A 15,240-nucleotide genomic window follows, 5' to 3' on the forward strand; every position below is an offset into this window, starting at 1 on the left:
ACAAGACTTTATAAATACACTGGAAAGTGTTTAAACTTCAGCCAGGGTTAAATGTTCCACTTCATAAATTAACATTGGCTTTTGGTTGACGGGGGAGTAGTTCAGCATGACAAAGGAACGTCGTATGGGCTTCTTGATGAAGAACAGTTTATGACAACCAGTTTCCAGTTTGTAACTTCTATACAAGCCCATATTATATCATGTTACAGAGAGCTAAGCTTGCTTTGGAAATAATTTGTCCAATTATACTATCCAAGCATCATCAGCACTAAGACAGCTTGGGGAGGAAAGACATTTTCTCTTCATACCATGAAAAATGTTGGAAAGCATGAAAATTAGAGGCAAACATTGTAGAAATAAGAGAAACATTGCTCAGAGATTTCCTTACAGAGCTGTCGAGCATGTGGTTTAAGAACTGCTGAAAGAATTAAGGGCACATTCCTTTCCACTTGAGTCAATTTTCTTCATATAAAAATTACTGTTTTAAGCTTACTGTTGTGGAAAGCAAACATTTACTAGTTTTTAATAGAGAGTTAATAGCTTTTAATGTAAAGCTTTCAGCCAGGGTTCACTATCTAATGAAGCTTTACCCAAGAAATACATTAAAGTCATTACTGGTCCAACTATCTACAGTCACTTGTTTCTGTCATTCAAGAACAGAGTATTGCCAACATCCTGACCTAAAAAAAAAAAGGTTATTTTTATAACATTGATGTATTTTACCTACAGGTACCTCCTCACGGTCAGCTGAAATGAGCACGTCTGATAACCTTCCTTTGTTGGGAAAACCACACAGAGGCCACGACGTGACAGAGACGGCGTCAGAGCACGGTGACTGGACGTGCTGCCAGTGCCTGCTCCCCGCGAGCTTGGTGCTCAGCCCCAGGTCAGCCCCTGCCTTCCGGAGGTGCCCTGCCCAGGACCAGAGCAAGGCCACGGCTCTAAGGCTCCGGCCGAGAGCCCAGGAGCACCGTATGCCAGGTCCCTCAGCAGAGCTGGGGCAGTGCGAGTGGGGAGCAGATACATGAGGTCAAACCATGGCTCGTACCCCACAGCCCACTGGGGCTTTGGTCCCACACAGGGCTGGGGACACTGCTCCGTGACCTGGTGGCCACCGCTGAGCACAGGAGCCCCCGACAGCCATCATTCAATGCAGCACTGCTTCGACAGCAAGCAGAAAGCCTGAGACGTGCAGGAGAGTTCTTAGGGAAACAAGACACCCCCATACCTCCTAAGGACATTCCCAATAAGTAACCTTGCCAGTCAAGTGAAATAGAATCTCTCACTGGCTGGCATCAGCATTGATGTCCTACCTTGAGTGGGACGTATGGCAAAGCGTAGGAGAAATGCAATTGTTTCAGAAATGCAAGCTACAAACCAGATTTATGATAATACAAGTATATATTTTTTTTAATTGTAGGGTTCCGTAATCAATGTAGAGTCTATAACCATCATACAATTTCTATTTTATTAATTTCATTTTGCATTCATCAGCATGCCAGAGGACAAAGAAAAAAGGGTTTAGTCACAGAATGCTAAGAAACAAAAGGAACCTGTAATTAAGAACTGTGTTCATCTCTTACGGAAGGGTTATTAGGGAAAGGGGAGGGGGGTGGTAATAGAACAAAGTGCTATTCATTCAGAGGTAAAGCAGTAAGTCCATTCCTACTCCTAGTGATGTTACAGACTTTACTGTTGATTACTACTGCAATAGGATGAAGTGCAATGTTACTTATTTTCTTATTCAAAGCTTAAAGCATGTTGTGCTAAAGGAGTGCAAAATAAAGGGTTACCAGGCATTTAATAAACAGACGCTCCTGCTGACGTTAGGACAGCAGTTGTGCTGTTTTGGCCCAGCCTCTTTGCAAAGCTCACAGATGTGTGGGTGTCTCATTCCTTCAGCACACTGCGTGCCTCTGGAGAACCACGCTGAACTGTGCACGTTGGGAACCTTCCTGCAGCACAAACGCTTCTGAAAACACAGATAGGACTAGCTAGCATGCGGATGCAGGCACAAGTCTCAAAGCCTTTGTTTCTCGGTGCTGTGAAATCAAACCATTACACAAAGAGAAACAAGAGCTTTAGCTAGCTAATAGATTTTAAAATTTATGTTCTTGGAAACACTATTTAAAGCCTTTATAAGCACTCGTGGTTTATAACACAGATACATGCTTAGCAGCTACCCGCATCACAGAAGCACGGCTGGGGAGTTGGCTGGTGGCAGTTCAGGGCTGGAACGAGTGCCACCCTCCCGCCACCCTCCCGCCACCCTCCCGCCGACGGCTCCCCCGCGGCTGGGCGCAGCCCCTCCGGCCGCCCCGCACCGCCCCGCACCGCCCCGCAGCAGGATGCGGTCTGGCTGCCCGCGCTGCTCCCCTGCAGAAGCAGCGGGCCGCCTTTGAACACGCCTGGCCCCAGGACAGAGCAGCCTTGAGCACAGACAGGAGGGAGCCAGGCTCCGGAACATCCATCTCAACGTTTCTGGGAAAGTTAAAACAGCAGCTGAGCGAGTCTGGTATTCTGCTGCTTTTGCACATTTTGTTTGTTAATTGTTCTGCTTCCATCTCCTGTTCTTGGAGGCACAAGTTTGCCTGCTCCTTTCACTCCCCGTCATCACCGAGGCTTTTTAATCCAAAACTGAATCCATTCCTCCCTGTGCCAATAAAACTTCTACACCACTGAAAGATGCAGACAGGATGGAGGAACCCCCTTACTCTTCCCTGTGTGCTCCCATTCCCTCACCCCCGTCTGTCTCTTCCCATAGCAGATGCCTTGCCTTTGTGGCAAGATCCTGCCCTTCCTCGCCCTGCTGGCGAGCCAGGCTCCTGGCACTAAACATTCCTTAGCTGTGGTTACTCTTTTAATACATAACAGACAACATGAAACAAAAAATCCAAAACAGTGAATACCTACCCAGCCAGCTTGTGGTTTATAGGCCGCATTGTGAATGAAGATGTCTTTAAAAAAAAAAGCTATATTACTTGTCTGGATTTGTTTCAGTTTTATAAATAAAGTTTAGCTACTCACCAACTGACAGACATGTTAATTTTTTCAGTAAAAAAGTGAAATCACATAGATGTCAGATTCACATGCAATACTAAGTATAGTCAGCTTTTTTTAAAAATCATTATTTCTTCTTAGCGCAATAAAAAATGAAGGTTTGCTTTTGTTTTTGAACTGTATTCAATTAAAGACTTAGTAAAACAAAGCTTTAGACTCTTAATGCATCACCATTTAATTTTTGAATGCAAGCCAAGGAATAAACAGAAAAGAACATTTATTTTAGTGGCTGTCAAGTTACTTCCAAATGCTCTCTATTCCACATCCCTAACAGAAAGCTAATAAAACAAACCAGATTATGCTGGGCCGAATACAAGGGATCCCAAGGCTCAGAGCCTGACTCCTCACCAGAGGATCACTGCGTCTCCCAGGTGTCCCGCGGGTCCTGCCGCACCTCCAGCTGCAGAAATGCCCCACAGGCACCGAGCAATCCCCCCGTTGCTGCTGCAGGAGGGCAGGCCCAGGAGCTGCCCTGCAGTTTCAGTACTGAGAAGCAGAGCCAGGAGGTAGAGCAGGAGTGCACGCAAGGCAGACAGGGTCTGTCACTGCACCTTCTACAGCTTCCCAAAAGGACTGGATTTGGCATTAAGGCTTATGCCAGCAGCAACAAGGAGACAAGAAATGGGAGTAAGGTACAAGATAAACTTAGTTTTATTGCTCTCTGATCTGTATGAAAGCATCAGATTTCTTGAATGTTAGGACAGCACTCTGATATTCTATAAGAAATTTTTAATGGAAGAAAACTGATTTGGAATGCTTGCAACACTCATCCTTGGAGAGCATATTACATTCAGTAATGGAAAGGTCATTTGAACTGACTTATGGTTCTGACACAAACCAACAGAAACATACAGTTAAGGCTGAAATATACAGCATGTTTCCAAAACAAATGAAACATAATAGCAGTCACTTAGGAAACCAGTAAGAAAATGCTTTGCGCTCCACCAGTCTGTTCTTGCCCTACATACATGCTAATACAAAAATCGTTTGTTCCATCTAGCACCCCAAAAGTTCCCCCATCTTATTCCCCTCTTCATTAAGCTACAGATCAGCAAGCGGCTCTAGAAGAGCTAGCAGAGAGATGGCATTTCCTCCTCTGTTTCCCCTAAACCCTGATAAACACCCACAGAAGTTAGCACTGGTGGAGCCAGTTTGCAAATGTCTAAAGGTAACAGTCCACCCTGATGGGGCAAAACCTGATTCCAAATGTGTTTTAAATGAAGTATTGTCTAAAAATAAAATAAAAGTATTCCACAGCTAAATAAATTCTATTACAAATTTAAGTGAGCTTTTTTGGCTGTACCTGATCAGACTCCAGATTCATGAAAATGGAATGAAATTTGCTCTGGTAAAAACAAGTTATGAACTTCTGGGCCCAAGAAACCTAAAGCTATGTACTTGCCTACAACTCCAGAGCTCAGGGCCATCCTACTGAAATAAAGCTTGAGATGCCTTGAGTCATACAATCAACTCAAAAATCCCACCTTTCCTTTCAATCAATAAATTAATAGCATGATACAAGTAGCACAGGTTTTTAAACATTGCCTTTATGAATGTATTGGAAATTATACCGATGACTTCGTTAGTATAAGCGTGAGTCCAGTAGCCTATATTTCTGTACGTCCCACCTCACACACTATCAAGGTCACCTCTCCTCAACATTTTAGGTACTTGAATTACAGCCTACTGCTGCACTGAACACATTTCTACACTTCATCAGATTTTAGACATCTGTACCAATCCAGTTAAAAAAAAAGTAATTGCAGAGTTGCATCTGATTTATATAATGGCTCTTTTTTTTTTTGTACTAGTACTAGATTGGACTTGTGGACAACAAGAAACTGCACAATATTATTCAACGCTACAACCTAAGTACACAGACTTCAGAAATCTCACACTCAGATGTTTGTATAGTAGTATTTGGAAGAGACCTTTTTTTTTTCCCCCTGTGGTGATTAATTTTAAAGCAGAAGAACATAAAACAAACATTTTAAATATAATAAACAACAACATAGCTTTTAACATTGTTTAAAAGCTGATCTGCAACATTCAAAGCAGAGTTCAAAGGAGGTCAGCCATTTCTCATTTAGTTTTGTCATAGAAGACAACTGTTAGCAGAACGCCAGGAAGAAGACAACCGTTACACAACAGTCCCTGCATACCGCTAAAGCCTCTGCAGGACAGTAGTAAGACAAAAGTAGCACAAGAGACAAGCAGCGATCCTTATTTAGCTACAATCTCATGACCTCATTATAAAAATTAAAATTGAAAAAATATTTTAGTTAGGTGTTTTATACTTAAAAATAATTGAGACAGACTCAGTTGAACAATTTGAGACAAAGGAGAAAATGACAACCTTAAACACAATTTTTCACTCTTCTAATAAATGTCACTTTCAAACTGATTTCCCTTCTCACAAAATTTTCAGATGTTCATTCAAGACAGAAATTATTCAACTACTTAATATGAAGGTTTTTAAGAAGTCATACCAATGTATGCGCCTTTTTAATTAGCTTATTGATTCAAGTACTCTGTAAGACCAACACCAGCATGATTTCATTGAACGTATTTGTCCCCAGAATCTGTATGTTCACTTTTTGCTAGTACAGCTACAGCAGAAAAGCTTTATATTATAAATTAAAAAGTATATTTTCCTGTGGAAGTTTATTTTATGTGAGCCTCCATAAACGTTCAGCAAGTGAAATAACATATATATATAAGCTAAAACATTCTTACTTCCTATACTGTAAGAACAAGAATATTCCAGAACAGTGTTCTCAGGCTTTTTCCTGCAGAACTGGCATCTTCCCTTCCCTTCTCCCCATATTTCAATACAGAAAAACCTCCAGTTTTCTAGCGTTGACCTCGACTTAGCAAGATCTGCAAAAGAACACCTTTTGCAAGAGATCTTATGTCCTGCTGCTGCTGGTCTTCAGTTCTAAGCCTCAAACTACTTCATTGAATGGAACACAGAACAGCGTTAGCGCTTGACCAAGCATAGGCTGAGCATACGCTTATCTTAAAGCAGCCCCAGTAGGTTTGTGTACATAACATCAGGCAGTCTAACTCACCTTTCTAACATCTGAAAATAATGTTCTCTGGCTAATTAAAAATGCTGACAAATAGCAAAGTTTACCAGCCCTGCAGAAGAAAGACTGCAGCTGAGAACTGAAAAAAGTCTACATGACCTTAAAGCATTCCACTTTTAAATTTTTAATTGTGAAATAAAACATAATACAATTTAGAAATACTCTCATCTGTTACTTTGAAATAAACAACCACAACTCCTTTCTTTTACCTGAGAGGTATCCGGTTATTTCAGGAGGTAGGTGGGGTGTTCTATTTTTATTATTATTTGTTTTAAACACTATTTAACAGACAAAATAAAGGACAGTATGCAGGTCCATCTTCATAAGGAGATCACAAATTCTTACTTCATCACAAGCAAAAAATATCCATGCCTTGCACCAACAATCAATGATTTTTGTTTACAGATAGGTTTTAAGATTCTCGTTAATTAATTGCCGGAACATCTTCCTTTAACTATTGCACTGTACCTACAGGTTACACAGGCTTATATATTTTTAAGCAACAATATATTGCTCTTTGGACTCACTTATTTTTACTTAAGACACCAGCAAACTCCACTTAGCAATTGTCACATAGTTAAAGATGGCATCGTCTATTAAACAACTTTGTTATTCCAATTCCCACTGATACATTATGTCAGTAATGAGAACCTATTTAGGGGTGTTTGTGTGCGTAGTCATGACATTTTTGCATCACAGGAACTGTGATCACATTTTATAAGTTAATTTAGTGTTATCCTTAGAGCATAAGAAAGTACAGCCTTACGCAGACCATTATAATAAATAAAAAGTGAGAATCATATTTTTTGAACTGATTACTTTGCTATCTCCAGGAATTGGTATCTACTGCCCAGTAGGTGCTGAATGCCTCCTGGTGGTGAAGTACCCTCAATTCAGTGACCGCATTTACAGGTCACACTTTTTAAACTATCATATTGGGCAGTCTAAGGACTTTCAGTTCCAACCCAAATTATATAACTACACCTTGAAGTACACAGAAGACAATGGAAATACCAGAGATTATTTTGGCAGGAGTTTAGAGTAGGAATTTATTCAAGCAAAGAACTTGAGAAGGCTTATCTCTGAAAACTCAGACTCGAATCCATGTCTTGCCTGGCTTGCCCAGTTCCCATCAAGCTACATGAAGTCCAGCACTTCTCAGACAGGTTTTGATGCGTTCTTTCTCCCAGTGCATTGGCCTCTGAGCCAAAAGAGGCAGGGGACCCCACATTGCCTTTTGGTTTAACAAAAGAGCACAGAAACCAACCTGAGGAACTGAAACTGTTGTAAAACACGTGGACCAAGTTTTCCTACCATCCAGGATCCAACCCAGAAGCATTCAGCATCAGAAGCCTTACCAATTTCAATAAAGCATTGTCTCTGAAATGCACAGCAGGCAGAAGAAAATCCACACATTTATACAAACTCTTCATCCATATCAGATTATAGAAATTAATAACTATAAATTTCCATAAAAGGAGGAAAATATCATGTACTCTTTCTAGTTCAGTATTCAACCTATAAAATAGCACAAGGTGCTGTGATTATTGCTGATTCTTAGTTTAATTTCAGAATAAAAGAATATCTTATTGTTCATACAAATATTTTATTATGGCCATTCCTTACCTTGCCCTGACAATGACTTAAACTTGCAATGCTAAACCCAAAGCAGAGTGGGCAACAGCAGCCTAAGCCACAGTTCCTGTTCAAAGGCAAAGGCACTAAAACAATTTACTACAACAGACTACCATGCTGGGACCTGAGACAAACTGCAAGAACTTTCTTTCTCTGTGAAGTGTCATCCAGAAATGGCCCCTGAAGTTTCACAGGATTTTATATCTGATCTTGTATTCGTCCCGGTAGGCTGTTTATGCTGAAAAACTCCTTTCCAGAGCAAGTAGCTGAGACAGTACAAATGCTTCTTTGAATTCAAATTAAAATAAAATAGCTCTATCATCATAGTGTCTTTAATAAAAAAAAAAAAAAAAAGGAAAGAAAATTTGCTGCCTTGTCTTATCCATGTAAATTCATAATATAAAGTAGACATCAGTAAGTGATGGCATGCCTGATTAGGTATCTTTATAATTACCTACAGAAAGCAACACAAAGGCTCTTCTAAATCTGATTTCTATATTGCTTTTGAAATTAAAATAAAGATATTTTAACTAAAGCTTGAGATTAACATTGGAAGTATCCAGTCTACATCTGCAATATTACTTTAACAGCAATATCTGCATTTCAGTTCATCTGCTGCTTGAATATATTTGCAGGTTAACACCTCTGCTTGCAAGGTGGTCTGAAAGGAGATTGAAGATCTCATTATAGATCACGTTTAGTCACCCAGTTTGAGAATATGTTCCAATAATGAGGATAGCAGATTTTCCCAAGGCAAACAGAGTTTTAAATAAGCTTTTTTTCATTAAAAAAAAAATACCTGATAGGTGATCCCTCTTTATGCCCATCTCTAATAACCACCCAGGTGAAAGAGAAAGATATTACAACTTTTCGCAAGGCAAGAAAACAGACCTTTCTTAATTAAGTATGTTACTATGTATGTGCCTGTATTGAATGCACTAAGCAGGAGCTTTTAATGTGTCTGTCAGTACTGTGGATGATTTATCAGGCCCCACGTTAACTGATATGGTTAAAGTTCAAAAGCCATAGTCAGCGGGTGTCCTTGGCTGCTCAGAGCCAGTGCAGACATCAATAATAACCTATCCCAATCAGAAAAGATCAATTACTTTCTGGCTTCACGTGTGAGACGCTCAAAGGTCAGAAGGGTACACAGCAAGAACAAAAGAAAGCCTAAGCTTGTGACAAGAAGATTGCAGACAAAGCTGCTTCTCTGCTGTGACCCGTCTGAACTAAAATGACTTGAAAAGGCAGGGTCAAGGTACAGAGCAGCGAGGCAGCTGAACTCCACGTAGCATTCTCCACACCCTATAGAAGAGAACAATTCTCCTTCTTAGGGGTTAATAGAATCCAACAAGGGACATAAGAGTTTAGCTGTTGGTGAAAGTTCATGTTTGTTTGCAATGTGTTAATATTGACTAAAGTCATCTTTACATTTTACAATTAATTCAATATCTGAAACAAATACTCCAAGGACTTTAATGTAACTCCCGATTTACGCTTTGCTCCTGGTTCTCAAATCATGCTCTATCTATGCTTATAAGTTTGCATTTGTTTTGTTTATAGGGGGGAAAGAGTTACTTATCCAGCAGAAAAGGAAAAAAAAATACTACAAAATATTTACACTGTTCTCCATCCTGTAGGTTCCAAGAACAATGCTAATTTACTTGTCACATCCCCTTTAACAGTAACTCCTTTGAAAAAGCATAGAAAACTTGGAAATTAACGTACCCGACCTACAGCTTCACCTTTCCCTAAAAAGGGAATCCTTGAAAATGCCTTATTACCTTAAATTTTAAGTCTTTGTTATTGATACAAAATGATGGTCACAAACTAGCAACTGACAGCAATGTTTAACCAAGCAGCAACATACCTTATAGTGTTTTTCAATTATTGGCTAGAATACAAAAAAGACACATATATAAAAAATCAGAACAGTTGCATTGTATATTACGGTACCAGCCTTTAAGAGAAGGACCTCAGTCTCCACAGGGCCTTTGCTGCATCACCAAGAGAAACCTGGGCGCCACTGGAGGTTTTGCAACAGTAATGAAATCAACCTGCAGGAGAAGTATAAAACATGTGAATACAATATATAGAGAATACAGAAAAGCAAGGAAAAGCAGAGGCAACAAATAATCAAAGCATGTGTTGTTTACAGTGACAGTCACTTAGCTTTTTACACTAATTTTATGCTAATTGAATTTCAGAGCATTTCAAACAGCTGGGAAGAATCAACATAGGTGCCAGAAGCTGTTGAGTTCCTCATCAAAAAGAAAACATTATACCTTGACTGGTTCTAGTGATCGCCCTGACAAAATCTGCGTCCCTGTAATTTGTGTCCTCTGGTAAAATGCTAGCTATTAATACCTGTCACAATACAGATGATATTTAGAAGGACCAACTTTTTAATGTAGATGTTAACTGCAAAGCAGCTAGTTTTACTTTAGATGCCATTCTCTGTTGCTATACATACTCAACAGTATATGGAAAGAGACCTATTGTCTCCTGATAAGCATTTACATTGCTGTAGTTTCACTGAAATCATCTGTATTTCTTTAAGCAGTAACAGAGGAGTAGGAATGGAAACAGGACCAGGAAATCTGAGGTGCATTGTGAAGTCAGACTTTCCCTTCTGAAAATTAACAAGGCCACTGATTTAAATCAAAGTAAAACTGAACTCCAACAGGATTATTGTCATGAGATTTTGGCAGTAGGAAATGAGAGTGGAATCCATTTGCCCATAGACTAGCTGCCTTGTTCTCTCTGCATCAACAGAAACATTTATTTAAGCTTTGTCAGCATTCAGTACTAAAACACCAAGGTTCAAACTGTATGCCTGAATGTGTTTTCTTGTATGTATGAGAAAAACTCAATCTTCTATAGATCTACTCCTCTAACATATTGCTTGGTTTCTTGGAGAGTTGTATATAGCACTGCATTGCATAAAGCAGGTATGACTAAAAGTCCCCATATTAATATTTGCATAAATACACTAGCAATTTAAAAACACTAATTGTATTTTAAGAATCAATGGATGCTTTACTGGGAACTTGTCCAGTTCATTACAATAAAACTAAAGTGCCTAGCCATGGCCATGAGCCACAGAAGTGTACCTAACTGTGTTATTTTGAAAATCCCCAGTGAGGCACTCAGAGAGTTGTGCAATTCTTTTAAAGGCTGTCCAACAACCCACTGAGTCGGCCCTTAACAAAACCTTTCCGTAGTTATGTTAGTTGCTCTGTTAGAAACCTGCATTTCACAGTCTGGAGAAAAAGACTCGCTTTAAAACTTACTTAAAGAAACTGATTTATATCACATGCTTTAATCAGGTGCCAGAGTTATGGTACTGCTCCTGGAGGTACTGTGGTCACGTCTAAAAACTGCCATATTTGCTTTAGAAAACCAGATAGGATGACCTGAAGATTTGCAGAGAGTGTACCCTATAAGTAAAAGTAAACTTCCCCTTAATGTCTAAGAACTTGAATACATTACTTATTAAATTAGAATTTTCTGCATGCTCTTTAAAGTCCAGTTTACTTATGTTCTTAGGCGCTCAGCCTCTGAAGCTAAGACCTATAGCTCTGAAGAGTACACTGGAAATACCACAGTGAAATGTAAAATACCAGTCTGGTTCTGGCTCTGTCTGTCAGAATGGGTCAGAATGCCTAACTGTGCATAAAAGATTCTGATATTGAAGATTTAATTTGGAGCATTTAGGTTTAGCATTTAGGTTAAGACAAGCTGAGAAGATCTTACTGAAAGTTGCTGCTGAAAGTGCCACGCAATTTTTTGCTTACAGCCTCATCCCAGGACTCTGACTCATTTCGTTAGGAACGGAGGAGCATGGACGTACAGCATCTTCTCCCAGAGAAACAGGTAGCAGCAGGGACTCCCTTCCAGATGCAGCAGTAGTTACTGCTGCAGATGTGAATCGGATGTTCTCGTACTGTACATTTGTTTCAGGCTTCAAAAACTTGGCAGATGTAACTGCCTCGTCACATCTGCAGTTTTTTCCACATGTAAGTTATGGTAGAAGCTTTACTTTTTTCACGGGAAAATAGTTTTGGATACAAATAGAGGGCTCTGGGAGCTGAGTGATCCCTCTAGCACTGGGCATGTATCATTTGATAGGTTTTAACAGATTCCTACCCTCCTACTTGATTATTAAAGAAAAATGAGACGGTAGGCAGCCTTGTGCCCTGTGAAGCAAGTACACACGGGATTCAATTCTTGGATAGATTTGGATCTTCTGCATTTCTATATGCTTTATTTTTTCAACATGAATTTTAAAATAACATATTCCTAAAGCAGCTAACATTCTCCTGTATCACAAATGTTAATATTTTGTTTTGCTTGGTATCACTCTCCTGTTTAAGAAAACAGTAAGACAATCCAGTTCTGAAAAGTGAGACACTTGATCTGGTACCATACAGTGAATTGGCACGGAATGTATTAGGAAAATCTGGCCGGCAAGAAGCTGTGAAGAAAAAGACAGAACATGAAAACATTTTGCAAAGGGCCTCTAAGGAGAACCGCTGTGATGTGGAGAGAAAGGATATCTTCATGCTATGAGGAATGGAACGAGGCAGAGTGGGAATGCTGTATGGTGGGAGCTGAGACACCTGGAGTAGGAGTAGGGGTCAGCAAAATCAAAATCAGCCAGAGCAGTCTCACAAGGGAACAGTAAACGGGGGGTGGAGGGGGGGATTGGCCAGTATCTGCAACGGAGGAACAAATTACAAAGTAAACAACAACCAAACAAAAAACAGGTACGTTATTCAGACTAGAATTTCACCAAAAAAGTTATGCTGTCATTGATGCATAAAACACATCCTTAGGGCGTTCTTTAAAATCATGACCTGCCCCGTTAATGTAATGTCTTTCAACTACTATAAATAAAGGGATTGTTCACAATTTCCTCCAAGATCTCAGCGTTGTGATTCATCACAATTAGCTTGAAAGAAACCAGTAATATACCTAAAAGATAGAAGCCTTGGGCAACAGCTCCTAATGTGCATAGACAGCATAAAGCTCCCCTCTGCTGGTTTCTGCTGCTGCCACACCAGGAATAATAGTATTCTAGTATTCTGACTTATTAACAAGGTTGCCCACTGGAGATGCAGACTTGCTGCCTGAAGAGTAAGAGTATTCTCATTTTCCAAAAAAAAAAAAAAAAAAAGAAAAAAAAAAAAAGGGATGATTCCTTTCATATATCATTTGCTTTCTGTGACATCATTCTCTAAAGTTTGAGTCATATTTACATTTATTCACCCTGAGGAAGAAGAAAAAGAAAATGCTCATTAAAAAGTAAGCAAAAAGTCGAAAACCAAAATAACAACACTTAATTATGAACTCTAATACAAGATGGATTGAAAAGCCTGTGTATATTTGACTTCATAGGCCTGGCTTTCTTCAAGGATACAGAGTTGTAAGTAATGTTGAAATACGTAATGAACTAGGTAGTGTTTAGTTCCGGAGTCTAGACTTCTGCTTGGTTGGAATGGTATTTTTGCCTGAAAAAAAAAGATCTCAGAATTGAAATCTGGAACTGTGAATTTTACACTAACAACACTGAACTAACGTTCAGGAGAGCTGGCTTATTTCCTTGCCGTGCCACAGGTATTTCTGTAGTTCTGCACCAACCATCCTGCAGGTGGGACCCCTCTCTGCCCGGAGCCCCTTTGGCGTCAGGCATGCCCCGCTGCACGCCCAGGCAGCTCGCCGGGTGCCCCCGACGCGCAGGGCTGCCCCGGGTACGCCAGCTGGCTGCTGCTGCCAGGCACGGCTAAAAGCACGATGGCAGCGACGGTGAAACAACACAAAGTTAATGAATGTAATCTGGCCACGGTGAACTACCTGTGCTTCAGGAAGCACACAAACAGTGACACACTGCCTTGCCGCCTTCCTTATGCATGTGTTATATCATATAGGTGTATATTAGGAAATATAGGTGTATATTAGGAAATGATATAGGTATATTATATATATACCTAATATATATAGGTGTATATTAGGAAATGAACTGCAAAAAACAAACTGAAATTGGGTTCCATTTTTGGTATGTATAATGTGCTGCGAAAACCCATCTCCAAAGTACTTTCTTCACTCTACTTTCCTCTTAGAGCTACTCAGTTTACACTCAACCACACTTTCTTGCCAAAATATAGTTTCATTTAACAAAAAGCTCCCTTGATTTTTCCTAATAATGACTTCCATCTAAAGCAATGTCTTTTAATATCAGACACTCCAGAATTTGCCAGCAAAACAGAAGGATCAGCATGGATTTGTAGAACCATTGTATTCTTTCATAAGTCAGGCCCATTAAATCACAACCGCATTAAAATGGAAAATATTCCACATGTTCTTCAGCAACCTTATGGAGGGAGAACTTTGTAGTTTTTGTAATTTAATACTGTGTTTCTCAGAAACATAGTAAGAACAGGGTTTTAATTACAATACACATAGTGTATCCCTAGGTGAATATGCTTTTCTTAAAGCTTTGACAAGGTACATTGTGTAGTTTATATACGTGTGTGTATATGTATGTATTTAATTCTAATGCAGTTTTTCAAGCATGTGTTTTGGAAGAATGTTCTCAGAAGAAACTTCATTCCCTTTTCTACCACAGATTATGGAGACTAGTACAAATCATTTGGAAATGTCTTTTACGTCATAATTACCTCTCTCCAGCCCCCCCGCCAAAAAAATAAATAAATAAATAAATAAAATCAGAGGGCATCACTTCAGAAGTCTTGACTTCAGTAATCTAGAAGAACAAAATAACTCATGAAAGCAATTCAGCTTTGCCCTTCAGACTGAAGTTAAGATTTAGAAATATGCCTAATGATACCCCTCCAATCCTCTTTTTATCTCTCAGAGGAACGGAATTTGGAAGGACTAGGGACAGGGTGATCGCTCCCCTTTTTTCCTTTCTCTCAAGGTAGCACCTAAAAATGTCAGCAAATAATTTAATGCCAGGTGCTCAATTGAGGCTTTGTTGTTTTTCTGAGACTGAAAGTGCCAGGCAGCACAAGTAGGTTAGTGTTTCTTCACGTAAGTTCCCATGCTGAATCGCACTAAGACCACCCATGTGTTTCACAAGGACAACCACTGCAATGATGAACCTCAGCCATAGGTACCTAAAGTAAAGTTTTATCAAAATAGCACAGTATAGAAATAAGAGGCAAGCCATCTGAATAACTGAAAATGTTATTTTAACCTTGTAATTCCTAGAGAAGTATTGCTGATATCTGTGAAGGACTTAATTAATGTTCAAGATTCTGCAAGAACAGGGATCTTCATATATTATTACCAAAACATTCTAAAAGATTTTTTTTGTCTTTTTTTTTTTTTTCCAGAACCAAGCTGACAAGAAAAGAGAATCCCTTCTGTACGCACACCACAGCTTCTGTTTGGCACCATGGCACAAAGGCAGATGTAAGTAGATTCATGCTGA

General features: G+C 39.6%; 1 protein-coding gene across 2 annotated transcripts in view; it reads right to left on the reverse strand.

Annotated features, from left to right (window-relative positions):
• Positions 1–9,841, reverse strand: part of LOC310904339 (arylacetamide deacetylase-like) — a 48,276-nt gene extending 38,435 nt beyond the window's left edge. Inside the window, exon 1 of one of the 2 annotated variants that reach the window (XM_083848921.1) lies at positions 9,745–9,841. The gene's annotated coding sequence lies outside the window, so the exon portion shown is untranslated. Of the gene's footprint in view, positions 1–9,740 lie in introns of both variants that reach the window. The other variant, XM_083848922.1, reaches the window with a different exon arrangement.
• Positions 9,842–15,240: the final 5,399 nt, after the last annotated feature.

This window comes from Anser anser (genome assembly GCF_964211835.1).
Source record: "Anser anser genome assembly, chromosome: 9".
Taxonomy (NCBI): domain Eukaryota; kingdom Metazoa; phylum Chordata; class Aves; order Anseriformes; family Anatidae; genus Anser; species Anser anser.